Raw genomic sequence first — 20,279 nt, forward strand, 5'->3', positions numbered from 1 at the left:
ATCGTTATCGATAATCGACACCATATTGGTAATGTGAGCTTTGTGGTACACTTGTGCTCCCAAAACTTGACATCGATAGATTTGAACGAGGAGCAACCCCGGAAGCAACGGAAAACAACTCACCACACTGCCAGAACATCGCGAACCAAGAGCTCACTACGAACGGCAACATTGGAACGATACGCAGCTGCAACAAATTGTCATCGGATCGTTGTTTTCGGCATATGTACGATAGAGGATTGTTGCTGATGATGTTTTCGCTTATGAAACGCAGAAGCGCATCTTCGACAGCGTGTAATTGCTGTGCTGGAAGTTATTTGTTTTCGATATGCTATCGATATTGAAACAATTCTACCATCGAGGGAAACAAACAAATCGAACTCTCAGCATGCAAAACATGTTTGTTCTGTTACCACATGTCTACCATACCGTATATTGTTTTTATTAGAGTTTGAGGTGGTTTTGAAACATGAAATTGGCTGAACGACGCACAGAAACGGTTGCACATTAGAACGATGCTATAAGTAAAAATATTGTCTGATAAGCTTTAAAACATTCAATATTATACTTTTGAGTGAAAAAAAAACAAAAATGTTACAAAGTGCACTGAAAGATTGATATATTACCAACCCGGTGTCAGCTGAAGCCGTCTGCCGTGCTTAAAACGAATCAAGCACTAACGAATTCCTTCAAGTCATCAATCGTCCTCGCTATGCGCTTCCATTTTGCTTCTTCAAGCGTATTGCCCGGGTGCGACAACGACTTCATCACCTTTCTTATTTTTCCTGCCATCCTTCGCCAAGAATCGATTCACCAGTTGTGAGGAAAACTGGCAAAACTGGCTGATCATTGAATGTCAATTTGTTGCCGCCGTCAACACAAAATCCACAAACCTCGACTCTTACACGAGGGCGCGCGCGCATCCGGAATAGCAAAATCTCTTAAAGGGTTCGTTCAATTATTACGAAACGCTGGTATGAATAGTTTGTTAAGAGATTTGTCAGATAAATATTTATAATTATATACTATATGTATTACAATTATATACTAGACCTCGACAATACGGCAAAAGCCGTAGTCATGTAATAAAATAAAATATATACTAGACCTCGCAAATTGATTGGGGAACTCCCCGATATATCAGATTAAGAAAATCTCCAATATGACATATCCAAGGAAATTAAAAAACATATAGAAAATCTAGACAATGTGTATTTATGTAGGTTATGTGATAATATATGTCGACTAAACAAATCTCGTCACCAAAATTGATACGTGACGTAAGATTTGAATAATCCCTTATCTCGCAAATCGTTAAAAACAACAAGCAAACCACGATGATGACAGAGTTGGATGCTAGTTTATGTTTTTTTCTTTCCTTTTTTCCTGGTTTGCTGCTTGCAATGCAATCAACCCTCTTTATAGTGTATGGCTAGCTTATCCATCTTTGTACCCGTGCACACCAAAGATGACGAAAGAAATCCTTGACGCGGACAAGAATCGCCCAACACTCCCCAATGCCAAATGGTTGGACGATCCCACGTTTGAAGGCTTTAATTAGATTTCCTTTCTATAGTCTGCTGTGAATTGCAAAGCGAATGCCGCATCCGTTGCTTCCGTGTGATATGACACATTGGAAGACAGAGCCTTTCTGCCTTATGTTGAGCTTCTTATTATAAACCTTGGTTGGCGTTTGTGAAATAATTTCCTGGATAAAGACTTTTAAGGTCCCGACATACAAAACAAAACAGTAGTATTAAAGTTTGTAGCTTAAAGATCAAGAATCATCTATACAACAAGTAATGGGCGAACTTTGGATTGACGAAGGATAAAACCTAATCGCCCTTGAGAGGAGACCTCCCATCATGGAGGTCACGTTGCGACGGTTTAACCTACAATCGACAAGGAAACCATAAAAGCAAACACGTGACAGGTGTTATTATATTGATAAAACATTCCTTAAGAAACTAACCTCTTCTTTCTTCCTAACCTTACACGTTTCCAAAGTTTAGGTTACTAAAGTTTAATGTCCTTTACTTGTGGAGCCACGTCTACTGCAGTAGATAGGAAGCATTGCGAGAGCATAATTAAGTATGAGTGTGAAATCATCAAAACTTTCTTGATTGTCCTGCGTGTCTAATAGGGTGCTATAAGTTTGGAAGTAAACTTTTACGCTGAAGCCGTTTCCAGCAACAAGATTTGACCATTTCTCAGTATGATGAATCGTATGCAATCGAGCAACGAATCAAAGCGGTACCGGAAACTTTTGCAACACAAAGTAGAAACATACAAAACGATATAAACACAAACCCATATCTCAATGGCAATCCTCGGCGACTCATTTTTCAACCGTCCTTGCCAAGATCGCTTGCCAAAGTGCACCGTGTAAGAGGGACAGAGTACCTACAGAAGAAGTAGAGAAAAAAACGATGTACAACTCCAATTTACTTCGATCTTCCATCGCCATGGGGATCATGACTCAAAAGACGTTTCCAGGCGTGTCCTTCTTCCCCATTCCTTCGGATCGAAACCAAAGTGTGGCTGCCGTCCGCGTAGAAGCGTTTTTTTGCTTCATCTCCTCTCCACCCCAAATGCAATATGGGCGAGTGCAACCGAAGTTAATGGTGCTTTTCGTAAAGTCTTTTCTTGCTCAAGTTCGGACCATGGCTTTGTTTGAGGCTGGAGAAGAATTTCAAGAACTCTGCGGGGATTATCTCACCCTAGCCGGTTCCACCCCACCCGATAGTGGGGCAATGGGCACATGGGCTCTTCTCAGTCAGCGTAGTTTTTTTGCTTTCAAAGTATTTTCTCATTCTGGCCGCGCCACGTCAGCAGGCGTTTATTTTTTAGACACTTTTTTTCAGTGTTCACATAAAAGCACTAGAACGCTCATTCTACCGCGAGCAGAATGGTCCCAGTCCGTCGCTGCTAAGGAGACCGCTAGTGTTACTTGACTGGTGCTTGGCGGCGTCTCAGCGTGACGATGAGTGCGCCGGCTGTCAGCTGGAGCAGGAGTTTTGTATCGTGTACGCGTAAAGCATGGAAGACAATCTTCTGTGCATATTATGCTGCCTTTGGTCTATGATCGTGGGGTGGGAAATCACCGTGACAGGGGGGAACAGATGGTGGCGATGGTTGAGGATTAGACTGCTGACACGTCTCGAGCACTTTTGTACAATCTTTCCAGCTGCGTCTACGGGCGTGGATCTGTACTGCATCCATACTGACATCGATTGAGCCGTAAAGAAATTTGAACTCACTACAATCTTTGAGGTTGAAGGAGTTGAAGCATTCCGTTTTGTCGACTTTCTTCTGCAAAGTTACGCTTCGGTTTGTTCCCATTTTCAAATAAGCTTTCCTAGCCAGGCACTTGGACCGAAGCACGGAAACGATGATAAATGAAGAGTCATGAGCTTCCTTCACACAAAACTTTTGCCACCGACAGAAGCGATTTAATGCGATGCCGAAAAGCCGTTCCCTTTGCGTGGCTAGCGCCCCTGTGACCTGGGTGGATGGTGTTTCTGTATGTACATAAATATTCTTACTGCAGCACTACACTCACCCATCGAACCGTCTCCTCAGGCCGTGTCCCAATTGTGACAGTTGCTTAATTAAACTATCGTTTCGAAACGAATCCGCTAAGTTGGTTTGGGGTTTTGACCGTCAGCAGACACACCATCCCATTCGGCTGAAATTGTCATCGGCCGTAGGAACGGCACAAGGAAGAGTTGACATATTTATTGCAAAAGGTCCCATTTATCGCGAGCCAATGGCCCAGAATCGGACCGATCAGAGGGGGTTATAAATTAGAATTTTATCAAGAGCCTATTATCGATAGCACCCTTCTGGATGGTTTCTTTTTGCTGCTTTAATTCTGTTTTTTCTAAGTTTTTGGGCAAAGTATTGGAGTTCCTGAAAGAATGGGCAAAGCCTGGAGAGCACCGAAGTACCAATAAGAAGGTCAACCTTTATCCTGCATAATCATTGGTAAGCTAAAGCTTATCAAACTGTGGATAGGGAATCGGTAAGCTAAGAAGCTTTTAACACGGATAAAACAGAAGTGATTGAAGTGCTTACTAAACATTGCGCTAGAACTTCCACTTCAAGTGCTCAAATCCACGCCCCCTAAAGGTGAAGCCGATTGGGAGTAAAGGGCCAGCTACCATAACGGAAGTACCTAATAATCAGAGCCGATTTTCAGTAGCCAACTCCACTGACCCTTTCATTCGTTCCCTCCCACAATACCCGTATCGCATGTTTCCGTTCGCGGCATCTTAATTAAAATGAATCCACTGAATGGGACAGGCTCAAACACATAAAAACGAAAACTCATTTATAACCAATTTACTGATGCGTCCAATTAACACGACCACGTACATCCGTTCCCTGCCCTGCTCGTCGAACAGACACTACCGTCCAAAGACAATTGTGCGATGGAATTGCAGCGCCTGGCACGGGAGATGGCTTTTCATTGTGCAAACTGTCAGTCGCAAAGGCTGCTCGGAAGCGTTCGGAATTGTGCTTCCGCATCCGGTCGTTGCAGGCGTTTTTGGCTGTACCGAGCACCTAAGCACCAATTCGATCCATTTGTGTACGCGATACGTCAATGATTAATTATGAGTGCGATAAAATCGGGTGACAGAAAGTAAATAAATGAATAACCAACACGCTCATGTCGGTGCCGTACGTGTGGGACTATCTTTATGCAGACTATCGCATAGTACAAAACGCTATCGAAAAGAAATAAAAATTGCGCATGAGGTTAAAAAATTGTGGAGCAAACATTAAAGTAAATGATAAAGTTTGAAGCGAACAATTTCGATACAATTTCCAGTTGTATTACTTGATTATGGATTTTTCCAAATTTGATCCCCAAAATTCTCCAAAATATGCTCTAAATTGTTCAATTAATTTCACTTGTACTTTAGTTCACGTTGCAGTACATACGAACTGCATTGTAACTCTCTCAGAAGTTACAATATATTTCGGAAATAAGTTAAATAAATACTAAAACTAGTGACCAAAGCTTAGGTTGTCAAAGTGGCTAATCCAGATCGAAGATACGGCCCATCTGCAAAAGGTGTGTGCTACTGTTTCAATATCAGAAATGGCTGTAGTCTATAGATCTGGATTCTCCTAAACACGTATTAAAAACCTAAAAAGGTTTCAGCACAGTGAGCAATTGTAGGTTTATTTCTAGTGACATTCCGATGACCAGTGGGATTTGCTATATTCGCCTGGTATTTTTCAACAATGAATAGCTGGACGACGAATTGACGAGGCTAGACGATTCGTTTTGTCTGAGCTTTGCCATTGAAACGACACTTAAAAATACTCCAAAATTAAGAACCCATCCAATCGTCCGACACGGCTCAGGAAAGGTGGATTAGGGTGTGTTTGTTTGGTAAATTGATCGATTCATTTCACATCTTCTCATCGAACTGAGAACGCAGCCACTCTTCGGGAGACACAGTGTATTCACGGCACAGTTCCCTATGCACTATTTCGGTTCGTTTTCCATTCGTTTTTTTGCTTCGCCTAGTCAATCTCGTTATATTCGGTAAGACTAACCAGTCTTTTGCGACAGTTTTACCCCTTGCGGCATCAGTTTTCCCCGGGTCGTTTCCAAAATGCACTTCATCATCCGGCAAGCATAGTAGCTGTGGGTGAAATATGAAACGAGACACAGGCACGTTTAAGCTTCATATTCTCTTGGAGATGAGTTTCTTCCTCGCTTTCCCTGAAAACCCCCAACTCTCCCTCATTGAGGAGGTTCTACTTTGGTCCACTATTAAACGAGGACTTAGCAAAACATGTAGTGGAGGCAAGGGGATGATAGAAGCCGTCTTTGTTCATTTTGCTTCAACCGAAGAAACCGATCCATCACACAGCACACAGCCAGGATGAACAAGGGTGGAAAATTTACCCTAAGCGACCGATCAGCGAAACTCGAACCGGCCAACGATGGGGGAATGAGAACAAATCAATAAAATTGTTGACATTTCGCCATTCGTGTGCCAAAACAGGGTGGAAAAAAAACATAAAATGAAAATATGCACCACCTCAACCAGGGCTGTATGGAGGGATGTAATGGGAAAAAAGGAGAAAAAAGCAGTTCATAGCTTCCGACGAGCTGGATTTTGTGGCGCTCCGTTCGTCGGTAAAATCGATTACAATAGATCGCATGATGAAGGATTATTTTTTATACGGTGAGTGCTTTCATTTTTAGCGCTTCTCCGGATGCAAGTTTCCTTTGTATTTTTTTGTCCACCTTTCAACCGACCGGATGGATCACGGGCAGGACAGCTATAGAGCGAAACGAAATGCGCTTACGGACCACGGCGTGATGTGTAGCATGGTGCAGATGGCGTTAAACCACAAACAACAGGCACGACGGCAACCAACGTCGGGCAGAGTAGTAATCTAACCTGGCTCACAGAGTGTTTGTTGAACAAAAAAAAACACAACTAAAAGCACTAGCGGAAATCGGCTAATGATCATTTCCGGCTAGCCACGATAAGGATCATTGTGGCAGGAGTACGGGAAAGCATTGCAAATTTGTTTATATTTTTGAATCCTGCAACCCAGGTTACATTGGCTGTTTGTGGTAAAAAAACGCGAAAACAAACTGGTTCGCTGACGATTTATCGATCTATTTTCCCACTAGATAAACATGTTTTTTCGTTGTTTAGTAGGTTCTTTACTGATAGAGAGTTGGAAGGATTAAATGCGTGGAAAAATAAAGCCGAAAGAAAGAAAGTCTATGTCTTATCCCACGGTGGAGTTCAACCAGTGTTTTAAAAGGCATTTTGGGGGGGGCTATTTACTTTTCTTATAATTTGTCCACAAAATAGTCGGTTTCTTTCCAAATTCAAGTAAATATAAAGTTTCGACAATTGTCAAAACAAAACAACGACATTTGCTCAATTGTTTGACTGATGCCGTCTATAGTTTTCTAACTCTAAACAACTTATCGTCGTTAATATTTAGTTTCTAAAAGAATTTGTTATTTAACCGAAAATGCTCGGAATAAGGCAAACTATAAAAGGATATGTCTTGCGGATATTCGTCCCAAACTGACTTCGTACTATTGGCAATACGGCGAAACGCAGTCATTGTAAAAGATAAATAAATAAATTATTTTTTTAAATACATATCCAAATATGTCCTATCAATGTTCAAATATAAATGTACATATGTGTAAATTTCAATAGTTGCACAGCAAAATTGGAAATGTTCAAATGTTTATTTGAATGGAGGAGAACATGAAGCACACTAGCATAAGGGTTGTTACAGGGTTATTAGCTCATTTTTAACTGTCAATATAATTTTTTATTTAGGTTGTTAGTAGCGTGTTGGGTTGGTCTGGATTAATCTTTGAACTGAATAAATGACTCCACTGAACCACTATTCTGAAGATTCATGAATTCTCAAAGTTTCAAGAATCCTCATAGATTTGGAGGAGATGCGAAACTGTTAAATAAAATCAAGGAAATCCAGAAAATGGTTGCTCAAGACATGTTAAGACTTTGCAACAAAGGAAGAGGTAATTAGAAAACCAAATTCAGCTCAGCTAGGATTTTATACCGGTCCAATCGTGTATATCCTTGGTGTACTCGGCCGTATAATTCTGTCATCCAAGTCCATGGCCCACTTTCTAGCAAATGTTTCAGTAGTTGTTTGGGTGTCGTTTTTTGCATAGAGTGTCGTGTTCGTCCTTCAACTAACTTCAAACGTTTCTTGTCATTCTGGCGTGTGTTTTAACCATTCTTGCAACATCCAGTCAATGCCTTCATCCAAAACTTCTACGCAACAAAACTGAAATATTCTATTGGCAGTTAGAAATGAGCCGGTAAACCCTGTAACTGCTTTCAGTAAAGTGTTTTCCTTTCTACAACACAAAAGCTGCACTAAAATAACCTCTCTTTGCGCTCATTGTAGCGAAACAAGAGCCACAGGATCACAGTACAAAAGCAGAAAACTTTAGGAAATATTTTAACCATGATCACTTTTTGTTGGCTGCTGCTTTTAAATCGTTGCTGAATGTTCACTTCCACCGTACGAAAATCGCACATTTTCTCAGTGCCGTTTTTCGTACCGCATTATTTGCGCACCATTTCCCATTAATCGTGTCGGTTTATTGGCTGCAGAATTTCCCACCCGCTTGGCCAGAAAACTGTTGGCAAAACTCGTAGAACGAAACTTTGATAAATATCTCGCCCACTCCACAGAAACATGGCGCATGGCGGTGAGCAATTGCACAACCGGCGGCAAAACAATACAGGTCTGAGTGTTAAAAATGGTCGAAACAATCGAACGGAAAGCTTCAGCATTTAACTATCGACCTGGTGCGTTGCGAAGATGCCATTCGCAAAACGCAAATTGATTCCCGAACAGTGTTAATTAATTTATTCCGTCACTATCGGCTTCCACGTGCCCTCAGCCTTAAGCATACTTTTCTTGACATGAACAAAAAAACTGCAAACAGTACAATATGATACCAGCGCTCATGTACTCTGGTGTATTATATTGCCAGCTAGTGTTGGAACGGGAGCAAACTGTTTAAAATGTTCTCGGGACTGAAAAGTTCGCAGCGCGATATCGATACTTCGCGGAAAACTGAACCATCAGTAGGAAAGGTCACAATACCCGTACAATATCATTGCCGAGTGCGTTGGTTTCGGGGGGGCCCCAAGTAGCAATCGCAATAGCACCAATATCTAAACTTTACCGATGCCTAATGCAGGATGGAAATGTAATTGAAATTGAAGTCTACGTTCGTGGCGACGGTTAAACTTGCCGAAGGGTTTTGTTGATTTTCCTACCAGCCTGAAACCCGGCACCAAAGATAGAAGTATTAATCTGCTTGCCGCACTCACTCGCACCAAGTTCACGAGGAAGTCTGGGTCGACGCCTGTTGGGGTGGGATGCTTGGAAGCTTTTCTTGTACAGATTTTCCCTAGACATTTTTGCATCACCCAGACATCGTTGGGATGGTTGAGATACACGAGGAACGGCAGCCACTCAATTAGAAGGAAATTTGTTGCAATTTTATCGCAAGCACAAAATGTAATTTACTCCTGGCTTTTAATAAGCTGGTAACGCGCCGTTGTCTTGGGCTCAGTTTATTTAAACATAAACTGGCACGGAACGGCACTGATATTAGGAAGTTTTTGGTAAAACCAAGGATATCGCTTGTCTTCAATATACTGATTATTGTTTCATTAAGATTTCGTAATGTTGGATGAAATGCTTCGTGTTGGTGAAAGTAATTAATTTAATTAAATTTTAGAACATTTTTTTTAAATATTTTCAAACGTCTGTAAAGCTCAATGTAGATACTTAATAGAAATATTGGTACTAAAATCGAATTTCTATTCCAATATAAAAACTAATTAAGTTTTAACACGAAATCGTAGTAGTGTCGATCATTTAAATGCAGATCGTGTTATTCATCTAGAAGGTAAAGGAGAGAAACATAAACATTTAAAATTAACCTTTTTATTCCAGTTCCTTTGTTCCTTAGAGAATCCTTCGTATAGAAACCTCACGAAGTCATCATTTCGCCATGAACAACGATAGTTGTTCGCTCCGTCGTAGAGCGTAAGTTAGTCGAAAGTCGCACCGAAACTTTCAAACTAAACTTCATTAGTGTTTGGGAAGAAAATTCCTTTCCTTCCACGGTCTGTATCCATTGGTTGGAAAGTTCCTTGCCGAAACCGTACTGCTGCTTGACAAAAGCATACTTATTTCGAAGCAAGAATTCATCTAACAGAGACCAGAGTAAAGTTTGAATCATAGTTCGTCCTGCATAGAAGGGTGGTATTTTCCATTGTGCGGAGAATTGTATAATAGAATTAAAGGAATTTCGTTTACCTGTGGAACAAGTAAATATTGTTTGACAGTTTAGTAATAATTATTGATTAGCTGCACACTACATAAAATTTGAAACAGTTCGATGCATTTAGACATTACTATTTCTTGGTATTACTATATATTGATCGTTTACCATATATTAGACAACTTTCTGAGACTTATCTGTATCGCGGGTAATTGTTTTCCTTTACACAAAAAGCAATTTCCCTTCGAGCTGTGATATTGGAGCGTGACTGTGGTTTTGTGTGAAGCTTGTGTGGAAGCCTAACTTTCTCCTGTGCCTAGCCCATTCGGCATGACACTCTGGTAGTAACCGAAGCCATCTTACACCTCTGTAATTAATCGTTTGTTTACGATACGTTTGATTAGTGCACAGTAAATGATGAAAACACTTAACGTACGGTGTCGTGTTTTGTCCTCCGGTGAATCGCCCAAAGTGTTTGGGTGAGTGTTTAGCCTTTGGCAAACATGCGATCGTAACCCGGTACCAATTACTTCCACACCTACTGTTGGGTAGCTTTCGGGCAGCTCCAGCACACCGAACAATATTTCGACCATATTCACGAAAACCGGCGAAACATTGCCCAAAAAGCGATGAGTACGAAACCGGATGGAAGGTTTGTGCGACCGGAATCTAATTGAAATGCCAATTTCGTCAACCTCATCCAATTAACATCCGACACCGGTGTGACTTCATTCACGGGCAGATTCAAATGCTTCCCGCGCAATTGATGAAGTTCAGCCATTCTGCTCCATTATGCCGATAGTCCACTTTGTCCCATCGATGGTACCGTACCGGTGATAAGTGCTTGATGTTAATTTTGACATTTGAACAACGAACGGTGACAACTCGACAAAATAGACGAGCGTTGAACATGGTGCATTATACTTTTGGGGTAGTTCCGGTTTTTGTTTTAGTGTTTTTTGTTGTTGCTGTTATTTCGACAACTGGAGCAGGGAAAACATAATTGGAAGTAAGTTTCATTTGCATAGCGTATATGTTTTTGGTTCCCTTTTCCATAGCCGACCCAAATACATCCGAAAATATCAGACTCAGTACCGGCGTATGGCGTATTTTCCAATTACTAACGAGTTGAGATAATATTGAAGTATGTTTCCGCTGACGTCTATAATACTCTTACGGAAGCAAAGCTATTGTACATTTTTTTTTTTGCTCGGTTAGAACGGCCTGGCCGTATCAAGACTTATTTTACCACGTAGTAGGATAGTCAGTCCATGTTACGGGGGGACGGTCCGGATGGGATTTGAACCCGGTCCCTGCCGTGTGGACGGGCGCCGTTTTTCACATGCACCACCGGGCCGGCCCAAATTGTACATTTCTATTTAATATTTATGTATTTATCTCACAATATAGATTAATAAGATTTGAACCCAACATAGAATGTTGCATCATGTGTCCAGAGTAATTCATTTGATTCATTATATTTTTGAGAAAGGTATCTAGAGAAATACTGAAATATTTCATACATGTATGTTGAAATATTTCAAATGATCTCGGCGAATAGAGCATAATTGTTGAAGATGAATAAAGTTAATTGTTCTTCACATAATCTTTCCATATTTTTTCCAGATTGAAGTTTTCTTCTCCATCTTTTAGGGGTTGCCATTTTGGAATAAAAATATGTACAAACTAACTTGAAATTTATACCGTTTGTTGATAAGAAATAGACGATCATTTTTGACATGAAGATAACTTTGTTTAATGTAACGGTTTATACTACTATATCTTTACGAGATAATAGAATAAAAACCATAGTGTATGTTCTACCTTCATAGTTTACGCATTTATTTCCTTTTTATTCCAACGATATACGCTTGTTGATTAGAAATCACGCAAAAGGTATATTCACCAACCGTACGCCACTATTGTTTGATGATATTTATTCTTTTCTGTGCACAATTTATTGCATTGTTAGCTAGTAGTAAAATCTGGCATCACTTCCCTTTTCCAAGCAATTAACCTTCAATTCAGGTTGAGGGGTGTTTCAGCTTCACTCACTCTTACCACCATTTTCGCTATGCTGCGAATGCGCATCGTTATGTGCGGGAGCTTCAAACTTCCGGGAAAAGAAATAGCGAAAACAAAAATCTACGGAGGCGAAAAAAACACAACCTAGCTTCCTTCTCCCCAAAAACCTGTTCGTACACAGTTCGCACCCAGCCACCGAAACGAGCAAACGGAACTAATCCCTTTCTGTACGGCATCGCCCAACCTCATGGACATGGAGCGTTCTGTTCGGTGTTAGTAAAGTCGTGACTTTTCACAGTACGTGACTCGCATCGATGATGGCCAAATTTTGATCCCGGCCACTCAGCCCACTCAGCCTGGGCTGGGAAGGATATTGTGGTCCACTTTTCCACGGCCACTACATTTAGATGTCCCGTCGTGTCCAGGTGGGAAAATTGTGCCAAATTACGAGCAAAGCGTCCAACGCAGAGTGAAAGGTTAGGAGATATACAGGAGCATTTACCGACTGCGATTCCGATCATCAGATCAATGTTTCTTTCTTTTTCGTTGCCAAGAAGCTTTTTGCAATGTATGAACGGTTCAGTTTAGCGATAGCGATACACACAGCCACACATTAGAAAACAATTGTACCGAACAATTCGATTTAAGTGCTTCCTGGCACCGCAATTTATTCGGACCGTGCCGAAGAAGCGCAAAGTGAGCTCACCATTTCCATTGACTTTTAAGCAAGCTTTACGAATGTTTTAACTATTTTTAGTACCGTGATGCTGTTGCTTTGCCACTTGGTTTTGCTTACAGACACTTAAGGGCAAACCTAATCGAATCGTGCAAACAATTTGCAACACTATAACACTTTTTCCATTCCAGTGTATGTGATGAATGTCGAGAATTGTTTGTAGATGTGTCACTATCTTTATGAACACGTCAAGAGAGATGGACCAGCAGCGATGCTTCCAGAAGATCATACACAGCAAGGATGTCACACATCTCGGGTTATTGTGCCAGGGTTCTGGTGATATTATGGTTTTGTAACTGTAAAAAATATTCACCATTTGATGTGTGCTGTCTGACGCTAGCACTACATTTTGGGGATGGAGTTGGTCGGAGAAAAAGCTGAAGTAAATTTTAGATGGAAAGCGTCAGGTTTTGCTTGCGAAAGTGATGTGTAGTAGATCTGTTTTTTTCCAGGTCATACGATAAAAGGTTTGTTTCTTTGTTGATCTCATGTGATCTTAACCTTCTTTTCACAGTGAAACCGTGGGAAACACACGCGTTGGATATGTGTGGTACATGAATCTCCCGAGGCACTTAATAATGTTCATACTACGGAAAAAATATAACTAACTTTAGACATAATTAATGAATTGGGGTATATGAAATTAACAAATAGTTGGAAAGCTAAATATTTTTTTGGTTAAATAAAATTTAAATAAAAAAAAACAATGTCTTTTGTACTAGTTCCAAGACTAAATTTGAATGATTTGGTCTAATTTAAACATATTTCAAATGACCGCTCAAATTATATTTCCAATGACAGAAATTTAATACGGTAATTCATTCTTCTGCAAAAAAATAAATAATTTCGAAGTAAAAATTTGAATATATGAATGTAAATATCAAAATTTTAGAAAAATCAAACACAACATGGGATCTTCATTACATGTAATTCTATAATGATGATATTATAGTAGAATTGTTTAACCTAAATATAATTTTCTTATATAAAACAACTATTGAAAAAATAACTTTTTTAAAGCAATTTCAAAGACCGCATTCTTACGCATATTAAAAATCAAGAAAAAAATCTTTTACGATCAATTCTCTGATTCCCTGAAGCATTCCAGCAAACGACAGCAACAAATCCACGGCGACATTGCCAGCAACAGAAAGCAACGCAAAACAGTACCATATCCAGCACATATCCACCGGTTTTTTTGTTGTTGCGAAAGTGGCACGCGAGAGACATAGCGCGGTACGCAAACGGGGCTAGCCGCCCGTCGATCGCGTAACACTTAAGCGCGTGGGGGCAACGAACTCGATGAACTTGAAAAGCGGAAACCGATGGTTGCAGTCTCGGTCGCTCGACAAAACGGAGCCCAAAATGGAGCACCACCACAAGCAGGAAAGCAAGTACGGATTGGTGACTACCGCCAGTGTCAATTTGCCGCCATTGGGATTAACCGTTAATTTCGTACCGTCAAGACGTGAAAGGCACCCAAGCGAAGAACTTGAGCGAACGTACAGTTGCCCTCTATCGAGCCCCCTTGATATTGTTGTTGTTTTTTTTGGGCATTCGTGCGGCCCAACCAACCCAGGTTCAGGTTCTTGGTTTTTCATGCACACATTAGCGTGGTTGGGTGTTCCGAATTGTTGGTGACGCGGTGGAGCTTTTGCCGAGAGCTAGATAATAAAAATACGAATGGTAATGAGCAATCTTGCGTTGCCTTGCTTAAGGGAAGTGTGAAGTGAACCTTTTTTTGTAGCTGTTGTTTACTAGTAGAATGGGCATGGGTGACAATTTCTGCCAGACTGCGAGAATTGAATGCCAAATGAATTTATCTCCCGAGGCTTGGAAAAGCCACGATCGCTTTCAGTGTCGTCGTGCGCGGTAATTTAAATTTTCACTACACTCCGCTGGCAATGGCAATGTTGGGGGAAACCATGAATTCGGAAACCTCGCCCAAAACACCAGCGAACCGAAGCAACGGTGGGACCGGAACAAGCCACCGGAAATCTGTCAATTTATGTCCGCGAAATACGTCGCGCCGCTATTGAGCGTGCACAAATGGTTGACAAAAATGCCCTACCCTGTCGGTCTACGGGTATAGATTATTATGCTCTTTTTTAACTTCCTTTGCTGGTTGTTTTTCTCCACACCGTCGGAAAACTGTGCCACCAAGGTATGGGAGGTACGAGGAACAAAGACCGAGGACGTTACAGCGCACAGTAAGTTTACAGAAAGTAATCCAAAATGGCACAGGTGGGAACCTTCGTTGGACGGCCGTTTGATATTCTGCCAGCGTCGATGGAACTTGTTTTTCCACAATTTTATTTTTACTTTGTTATAATCCAGAACGGCCCACAATGGCTTCCCTGCCTTGCCTTAAGCGTCTTTAGTTGCACAAACGCCACGGCATGGCGAAGGGGAACCTTTTCCCTTCCAAGTGTGCATATGATGTTGTCGTAAGCCACACAACCCGGGGTAGAGTAGTAGTTGGGGGTTTTTGGGGTGTGCTGACAGGCACGTGAGAGCGAAAGAGCTACATGGTTTAGTTATTTAAATATTGCTCGGTCGGTAAGAAAGGCATTGTTATTACGTGATGGTCCTTGGAAGTCGATCTCCATTTCCCTGCCGTCGTCAGCAGTTGTTGGCCGCACGGTACACCGAATTGCATAACCGCCCGGTACAGAACAACTTCCGACTTGGGTGCGCAATAGGACACGGACACTGACACCCGGCACCCGAGGTGGGCAAATAAATGCACACGCTTTCGCTTTAGCGATACAATCATATTTGCAATTGAAACGAACTGGAAGCAATTTGTTCTTTTGGGGTCCCCGTGAATATGATGCGATTGCACAACGATGTTCACACGGTAAGCGTGTGTGTGTGTGTGTGTGTGTGTTCTATGCCATAATGCCTTCCCCGGATGTGGGGTATGTGGTGTTAACGGAACTAGAGAAAGTAATAACATACAACAGTATGAAACAATGCGTAGAAACGTTGAAGAACATCTGAAATTGAATAATGTAATAGTACGGCACGAACTACGCATGAAAAGGTGTATTTCTGTCATTGTTTTGTATGTGTAAATAGCAAAAGGAATGATTTAGAATGGGAAAAGAAGATGTTCGATAGTTGTTCGTTTCTCATAAAGTAACGATTTTGCTTACTCTTTTAACTTATTATGCTTTATATTACTTTATTTTAGGTTTTTTTTTGCTTTTTTATTGGAATTTAGTTAACTTTTTTGTAAATTAAATTAGATTTAAAAGATTTGATTTTGGTTTATTGAAGTTCGTACTAACGAATAAATATGCTTCAGAACTTAATTCCAGAAATGAAAGTAATCCATCAGTTCTAACGCTATTATCAAAGATCGTGGATCGAATCTAATATACATCCAACTCCCCGTGAAATAAACCAAAACTATCCGGCCTTGAGATCTTAACTATCTTGAGATATACGGTATATATGTCAGACATGTAAATCAGTCCACAAGGCAGGACTGGGAATCAAATCCCATCCGGATAGTCTCCCAGTAGCAAGGACTGACTACCCGGCTACTACGCGGTAAAAATAAGTGTAGTAAGACAGAAATGGCCGGCGTGGCCTTAGCGGTCGTTAAAAGTGTACAAGAGAGTGAGACCTGTACATCGCCAAGAAATCAAGAAGACGATCTTTTCGTCTCAACTACACTCGGCAAAATTCAGGGAGTTGCCATTTTCAGTATTCTTTGACTTTTTTAATCGGTTGATGGATAGTTAGTGCCGCGCGTGCGGTACAGATAGGATTTGGTATTGGACTTGTCGTGTAAAACAGTGGTCCCCAACCTATGGTCCGCGGACCACTTGTGGTCCGTGGCTTAAGTAGAAGTGGTCCGCGGAAGAAATTTTCGGTCGTTGGACCAATTATTTTAACACTTTTTGTTTACCATTTCAAGCGTTTTTACGTGACGAAATCATTCTACGCTTCTCGATGTGTCTAATTGTGATTAATTATAATTTTTACTAATGTTTTATTTCAAAAATTGCCTTAACAACGATATGCATACATTACGAGTCCGTTCATAGGCGGCACATGTGGGCCGCGATATACTTATGTCGAACAAAAAGTGGTCCGCGGTACTAAAAAGGTTGGGGAGCACTGGTGTAAAAGATCTACGCCGCGCGTTCTATACCATCGGCAAATTCAAATCAGCAACGTTAGATTGTCACAGATGTCATGCAGGCGTTGTACCTAACACATTACTACATTATAAAAATTAAATTAATTGAATCAAATCGTATGCTTAATTATATTTTTTTATTTGCAAACAAATCGGATTTGAGAAAGCCAAAAAAAAGCTTTAATCGATGTACTGCTGTAAAATATTGATATTTTTTATTAAAATGGAAAGTAAGACGGTGTAAGGAATGAATAAAATAAAGTTAAGTACTTTTGTGCACTTGCATGGAAATTGCATTTCTTTTTTTTGTAAAAGGGGATTCTTTTTTAAACACTTGCACTTCAAAAACAAGCTCTTCTCTAGTGAATTTTTACCTTGTTATGATAAAATTCTTGCGAGCGATCACTTTCGACCAAATCCTCCAATACTTCGGCATCTTGCTGGAGAAGATGAACTGAAGAGGTAAAATACAAACAACCGAGAGGAATGAAAGGAAAACGCAACGCTAATGCTCTAAAGCAGGTTTTTTACTGCATTATTTCCCTTCTATTTGGATTCCATGATGAAACGAAAACATTGCATACACTTCACTTACAGCAAGAAAAGCATGAATATTCGGCAACATAAGAATGGTAAAAGAAAGGTCGTGCCACTTGCAGCATAGAACGGCCAAACAGTTTACCAGACAAGGATGGGGGAAAAAACAGACGGTACAAACAAATGCAGAGAGTCGAACGAAATGCCAATAAATGTATGCAGGATGTTCCATCTCTCTTACTCCTTGCATTGCACACACATCCTTTCGTATCCTTTGGCCGTGGAAGGAAAAATTTTGACAGGAGCGCAAAATGAAACCAACACCACTACAAGGATAGGACAGCATGACAACAGAATGTAAGCAAAAACACACAACCAATTTACCTGTTTTCCGACTAAGCAGCACTTGATGATGCGTTGCAGCAGTGTCAGTGATTATGTTTGTTGCATAAACTACGTTCGTTCACTTTATCTTCTTAACCACCACGTCCAACACTGACCTGTGATGAAATTGATCTCTTTTAATAAACAACACTTTACCGTGCGGCCGCGTTTACACACACACCACGAAACACTTCCGTCAGCATCCGCCACTATTCGCGTTCATCCCACGGAGGTGAACGCATCAAAACAAATTCTCGCTTCTTCGCTTTGGCTACCTTGATTATTCGCTGCGCTTCTCACGCATACACTCCGCTAAATGATAGTTGAATGGCGAAGACGATGCAAAAAAACGCACATTTCCTGCCGTGCCAGTAACCAGGTGAAGCTGCTGACGATGATTTGGGATGATAATGATCGCAATTATCACGGGTCAGGACACACAACAATCGAGATTCCAGCGGCACGATACAACACGGGGAAACACTTTGGCTGTGTGGTTTTCTGCCTTGACGTTGGCCGACTTTTTAGAGTGTATCCTGACGGGTGCTGTGAGTGAAACTGCAAGGATCACATTACGAAACACGGTACACTTGCTTGTGTCGCGCAAAAACAATCGATTTCGCTTTAAATTTCCATGAACCACCCGAACGCGTTGTTCACTGTTTCGATCGACGGGAAGCACAACCGCACGCAACGAAGAAAGAAATAATTTTGAGAGACTGAGCAATCGAACCATCGTTCGACGCATCAAACATGCGGAGAGAGAAATTGTTTTCAGAGAGGTAAGATTTGTAGATGTGAATGTGTGAGCAAGAGCTATTGCGAACGGGATTGAAACATTAAGTCGATTGTAGAATTATGTTCGCAGGATAACATTACAAACTTTTAGGAATTTTTTCTTACGGTGATGTATTTACTAATGCAAAGTGTTGAAAAATAATCTAATTTGTTAGTTAAGTACCACAAAGAAACATTACATACGCATAAATAGATTTATGTTTACATATGCGGAGTTGAACACATTTCTTTTGAGTGAAAATCGCTTTAAAATTTTGACTCCAAGGTTTCCATCGCATCTGGAAAACCTATACAAACTTGTTTAATTTATTGAAAATTAATTTTTTTTGCTTAAAATGTTTACATTCGTTAAATGTGTTCGATAACTTGGAAATAACGCACAACACGAACTAGCACATTCGTTAAGCATTTGATCCGTGTAGACTGGGCTTAAGCGTTGCATTAAATCTCCGAGAGATGAACGTATGCTCTCTCATTGTTTTCATTCCGTTTCATAAAGTTAGATGTTTGTCTCTTTTGCTTAAAGGTGCGTGAAGACTTGTGGGATTTGCGTATTTCTTTTGTTTTTCGATTAAATTATTTTATTATTTAATATTTTTAATATGAAATATTGAATTAAAACATGTTTTGGCTAATTTCCAACACATCAACCAAATACACGTAAAATATTAAAAGCAAATATAGTAAAAGATGCAGTTTTTCAAGTGCATTTCGGAATATGAGCGAGAAGGAGAGAGATGCAATGCATTCGAGCACATCTGCACGAATTTAGGCACAATAGGAAAAATGTTTCGACTACAATTTTAATTTGTTCCTTTATGTTAAATTACAATTATTCAGAAGTTAGAAATTTTTAAATAGGTAATCAAATCCACCCCTCCATCCTTCACTCCTCCACCTAAAATTCCAGATACGGATTTGAGACAGTTTTTGAGTAGTTTTCCGCCACCAGATATTAAGCACTTTTCTTAGGATTTTTCCGTAGTTTTCCACCGGAGTATAAAAAGTTCTTTTCAAATGTTACAGCAATTATCGAAAGACTATTCCGTAGAATTCCTAAAGTTTTAATTTTTAACAGGTTTTTCACAGGTTTTCCACTTAGATTTTAACATTTTTCACTTTGAACACTTCCAGTATTAGGTTTTTCCAGATTGTTTAACGACTAATTTAGCAGTATTTCTCGAAAAAAAAAACACAATTTTTTATTCGGACCAGGTATCAAACTAACAATACTTATGATTAAAAAAATTAAAATAAAAAAACTCTATAGATAAAGATTATGTAAGAATTGCTGAAATGATATTTTTCATTCAAAACTTGTTGATATGCTCGTTAAGCTGATATGATTTATGTGACCAAACATAACATTTCAATAATGGAATAGAATAGAAAAATCCTCTACAAAAAACGTGTCTTATCGATACAGTCCCAAAATTTGATTAAGCATGTGCTAAGCTGTATTTCTCTTCCGAACATCCAGCTTAACCTTTCGTACGAGAATCTGTTGCTTTTAAACTTAATTAAAACGTTAATAATTGTTCCCGGTTTTGATTCGTTACGTGTTGTTACGGTGCCTTATAAATGCACAAGAAATGAGGCAATAAATTCAATATTTAACGTTTCACCTTTACATATCCGCCAGTGGTTTTTGTGGTACCAACCGTCATTTGCAACCCCGAACCATGTAAATCATCGTCCCCTTATGCTTCGCAGGTGATTTAGCAACAAAACCCCATATCTGCGTAGCTCTTCAAATGGCACGAGCATGTAATTGAAACAGTGAACGACCCTCGGTGTTTCGAGTT

At 40.2% G+C, this 20,279-nt stretch overlaps 1 protein-coding gene across 2 annotated transcripts in view; it reads right to left on the reverse strand.

The window, feature by feature from the left end:
* Positions 1-20,279, reverse strand: part of LOC125764919 (alpha-mannosidase 2) — a 142,915-nt gene that overhangs the window by 70,214 nt on the left and 52,422 nt on the right. Inside the window, exon 1 of one of the 2 annotated variants that reach the window (XM_049429637.1) lies at positions 17,677-18,419. The exons of the other annotated variant lie outside the window; for it this stretch is intronic. The gene's annotated coding sequence lies outside the window, so the exon portion shown is untranslated. Of the gene's footprint in view, positions 1-17,676; positions 18,420-20,279 lie in introns of those variants that run through there. 2 annotated transcript variants of the gene reach the window in all.

Source organism: Anopheles funestus, chromosome 2RL, assembly GCF_943734845.2.
Source record: "Anopheles funestus chromosome 2RL, idAnoFuneDA-416_04, whole genome shotgun sequence".
Classification (NCBI taxonomy): Eukaryota; Metazoa; Arthropoda; class Insecta; order Diptera; family Culicidae; genus Anopheles; species Anopheles funestus.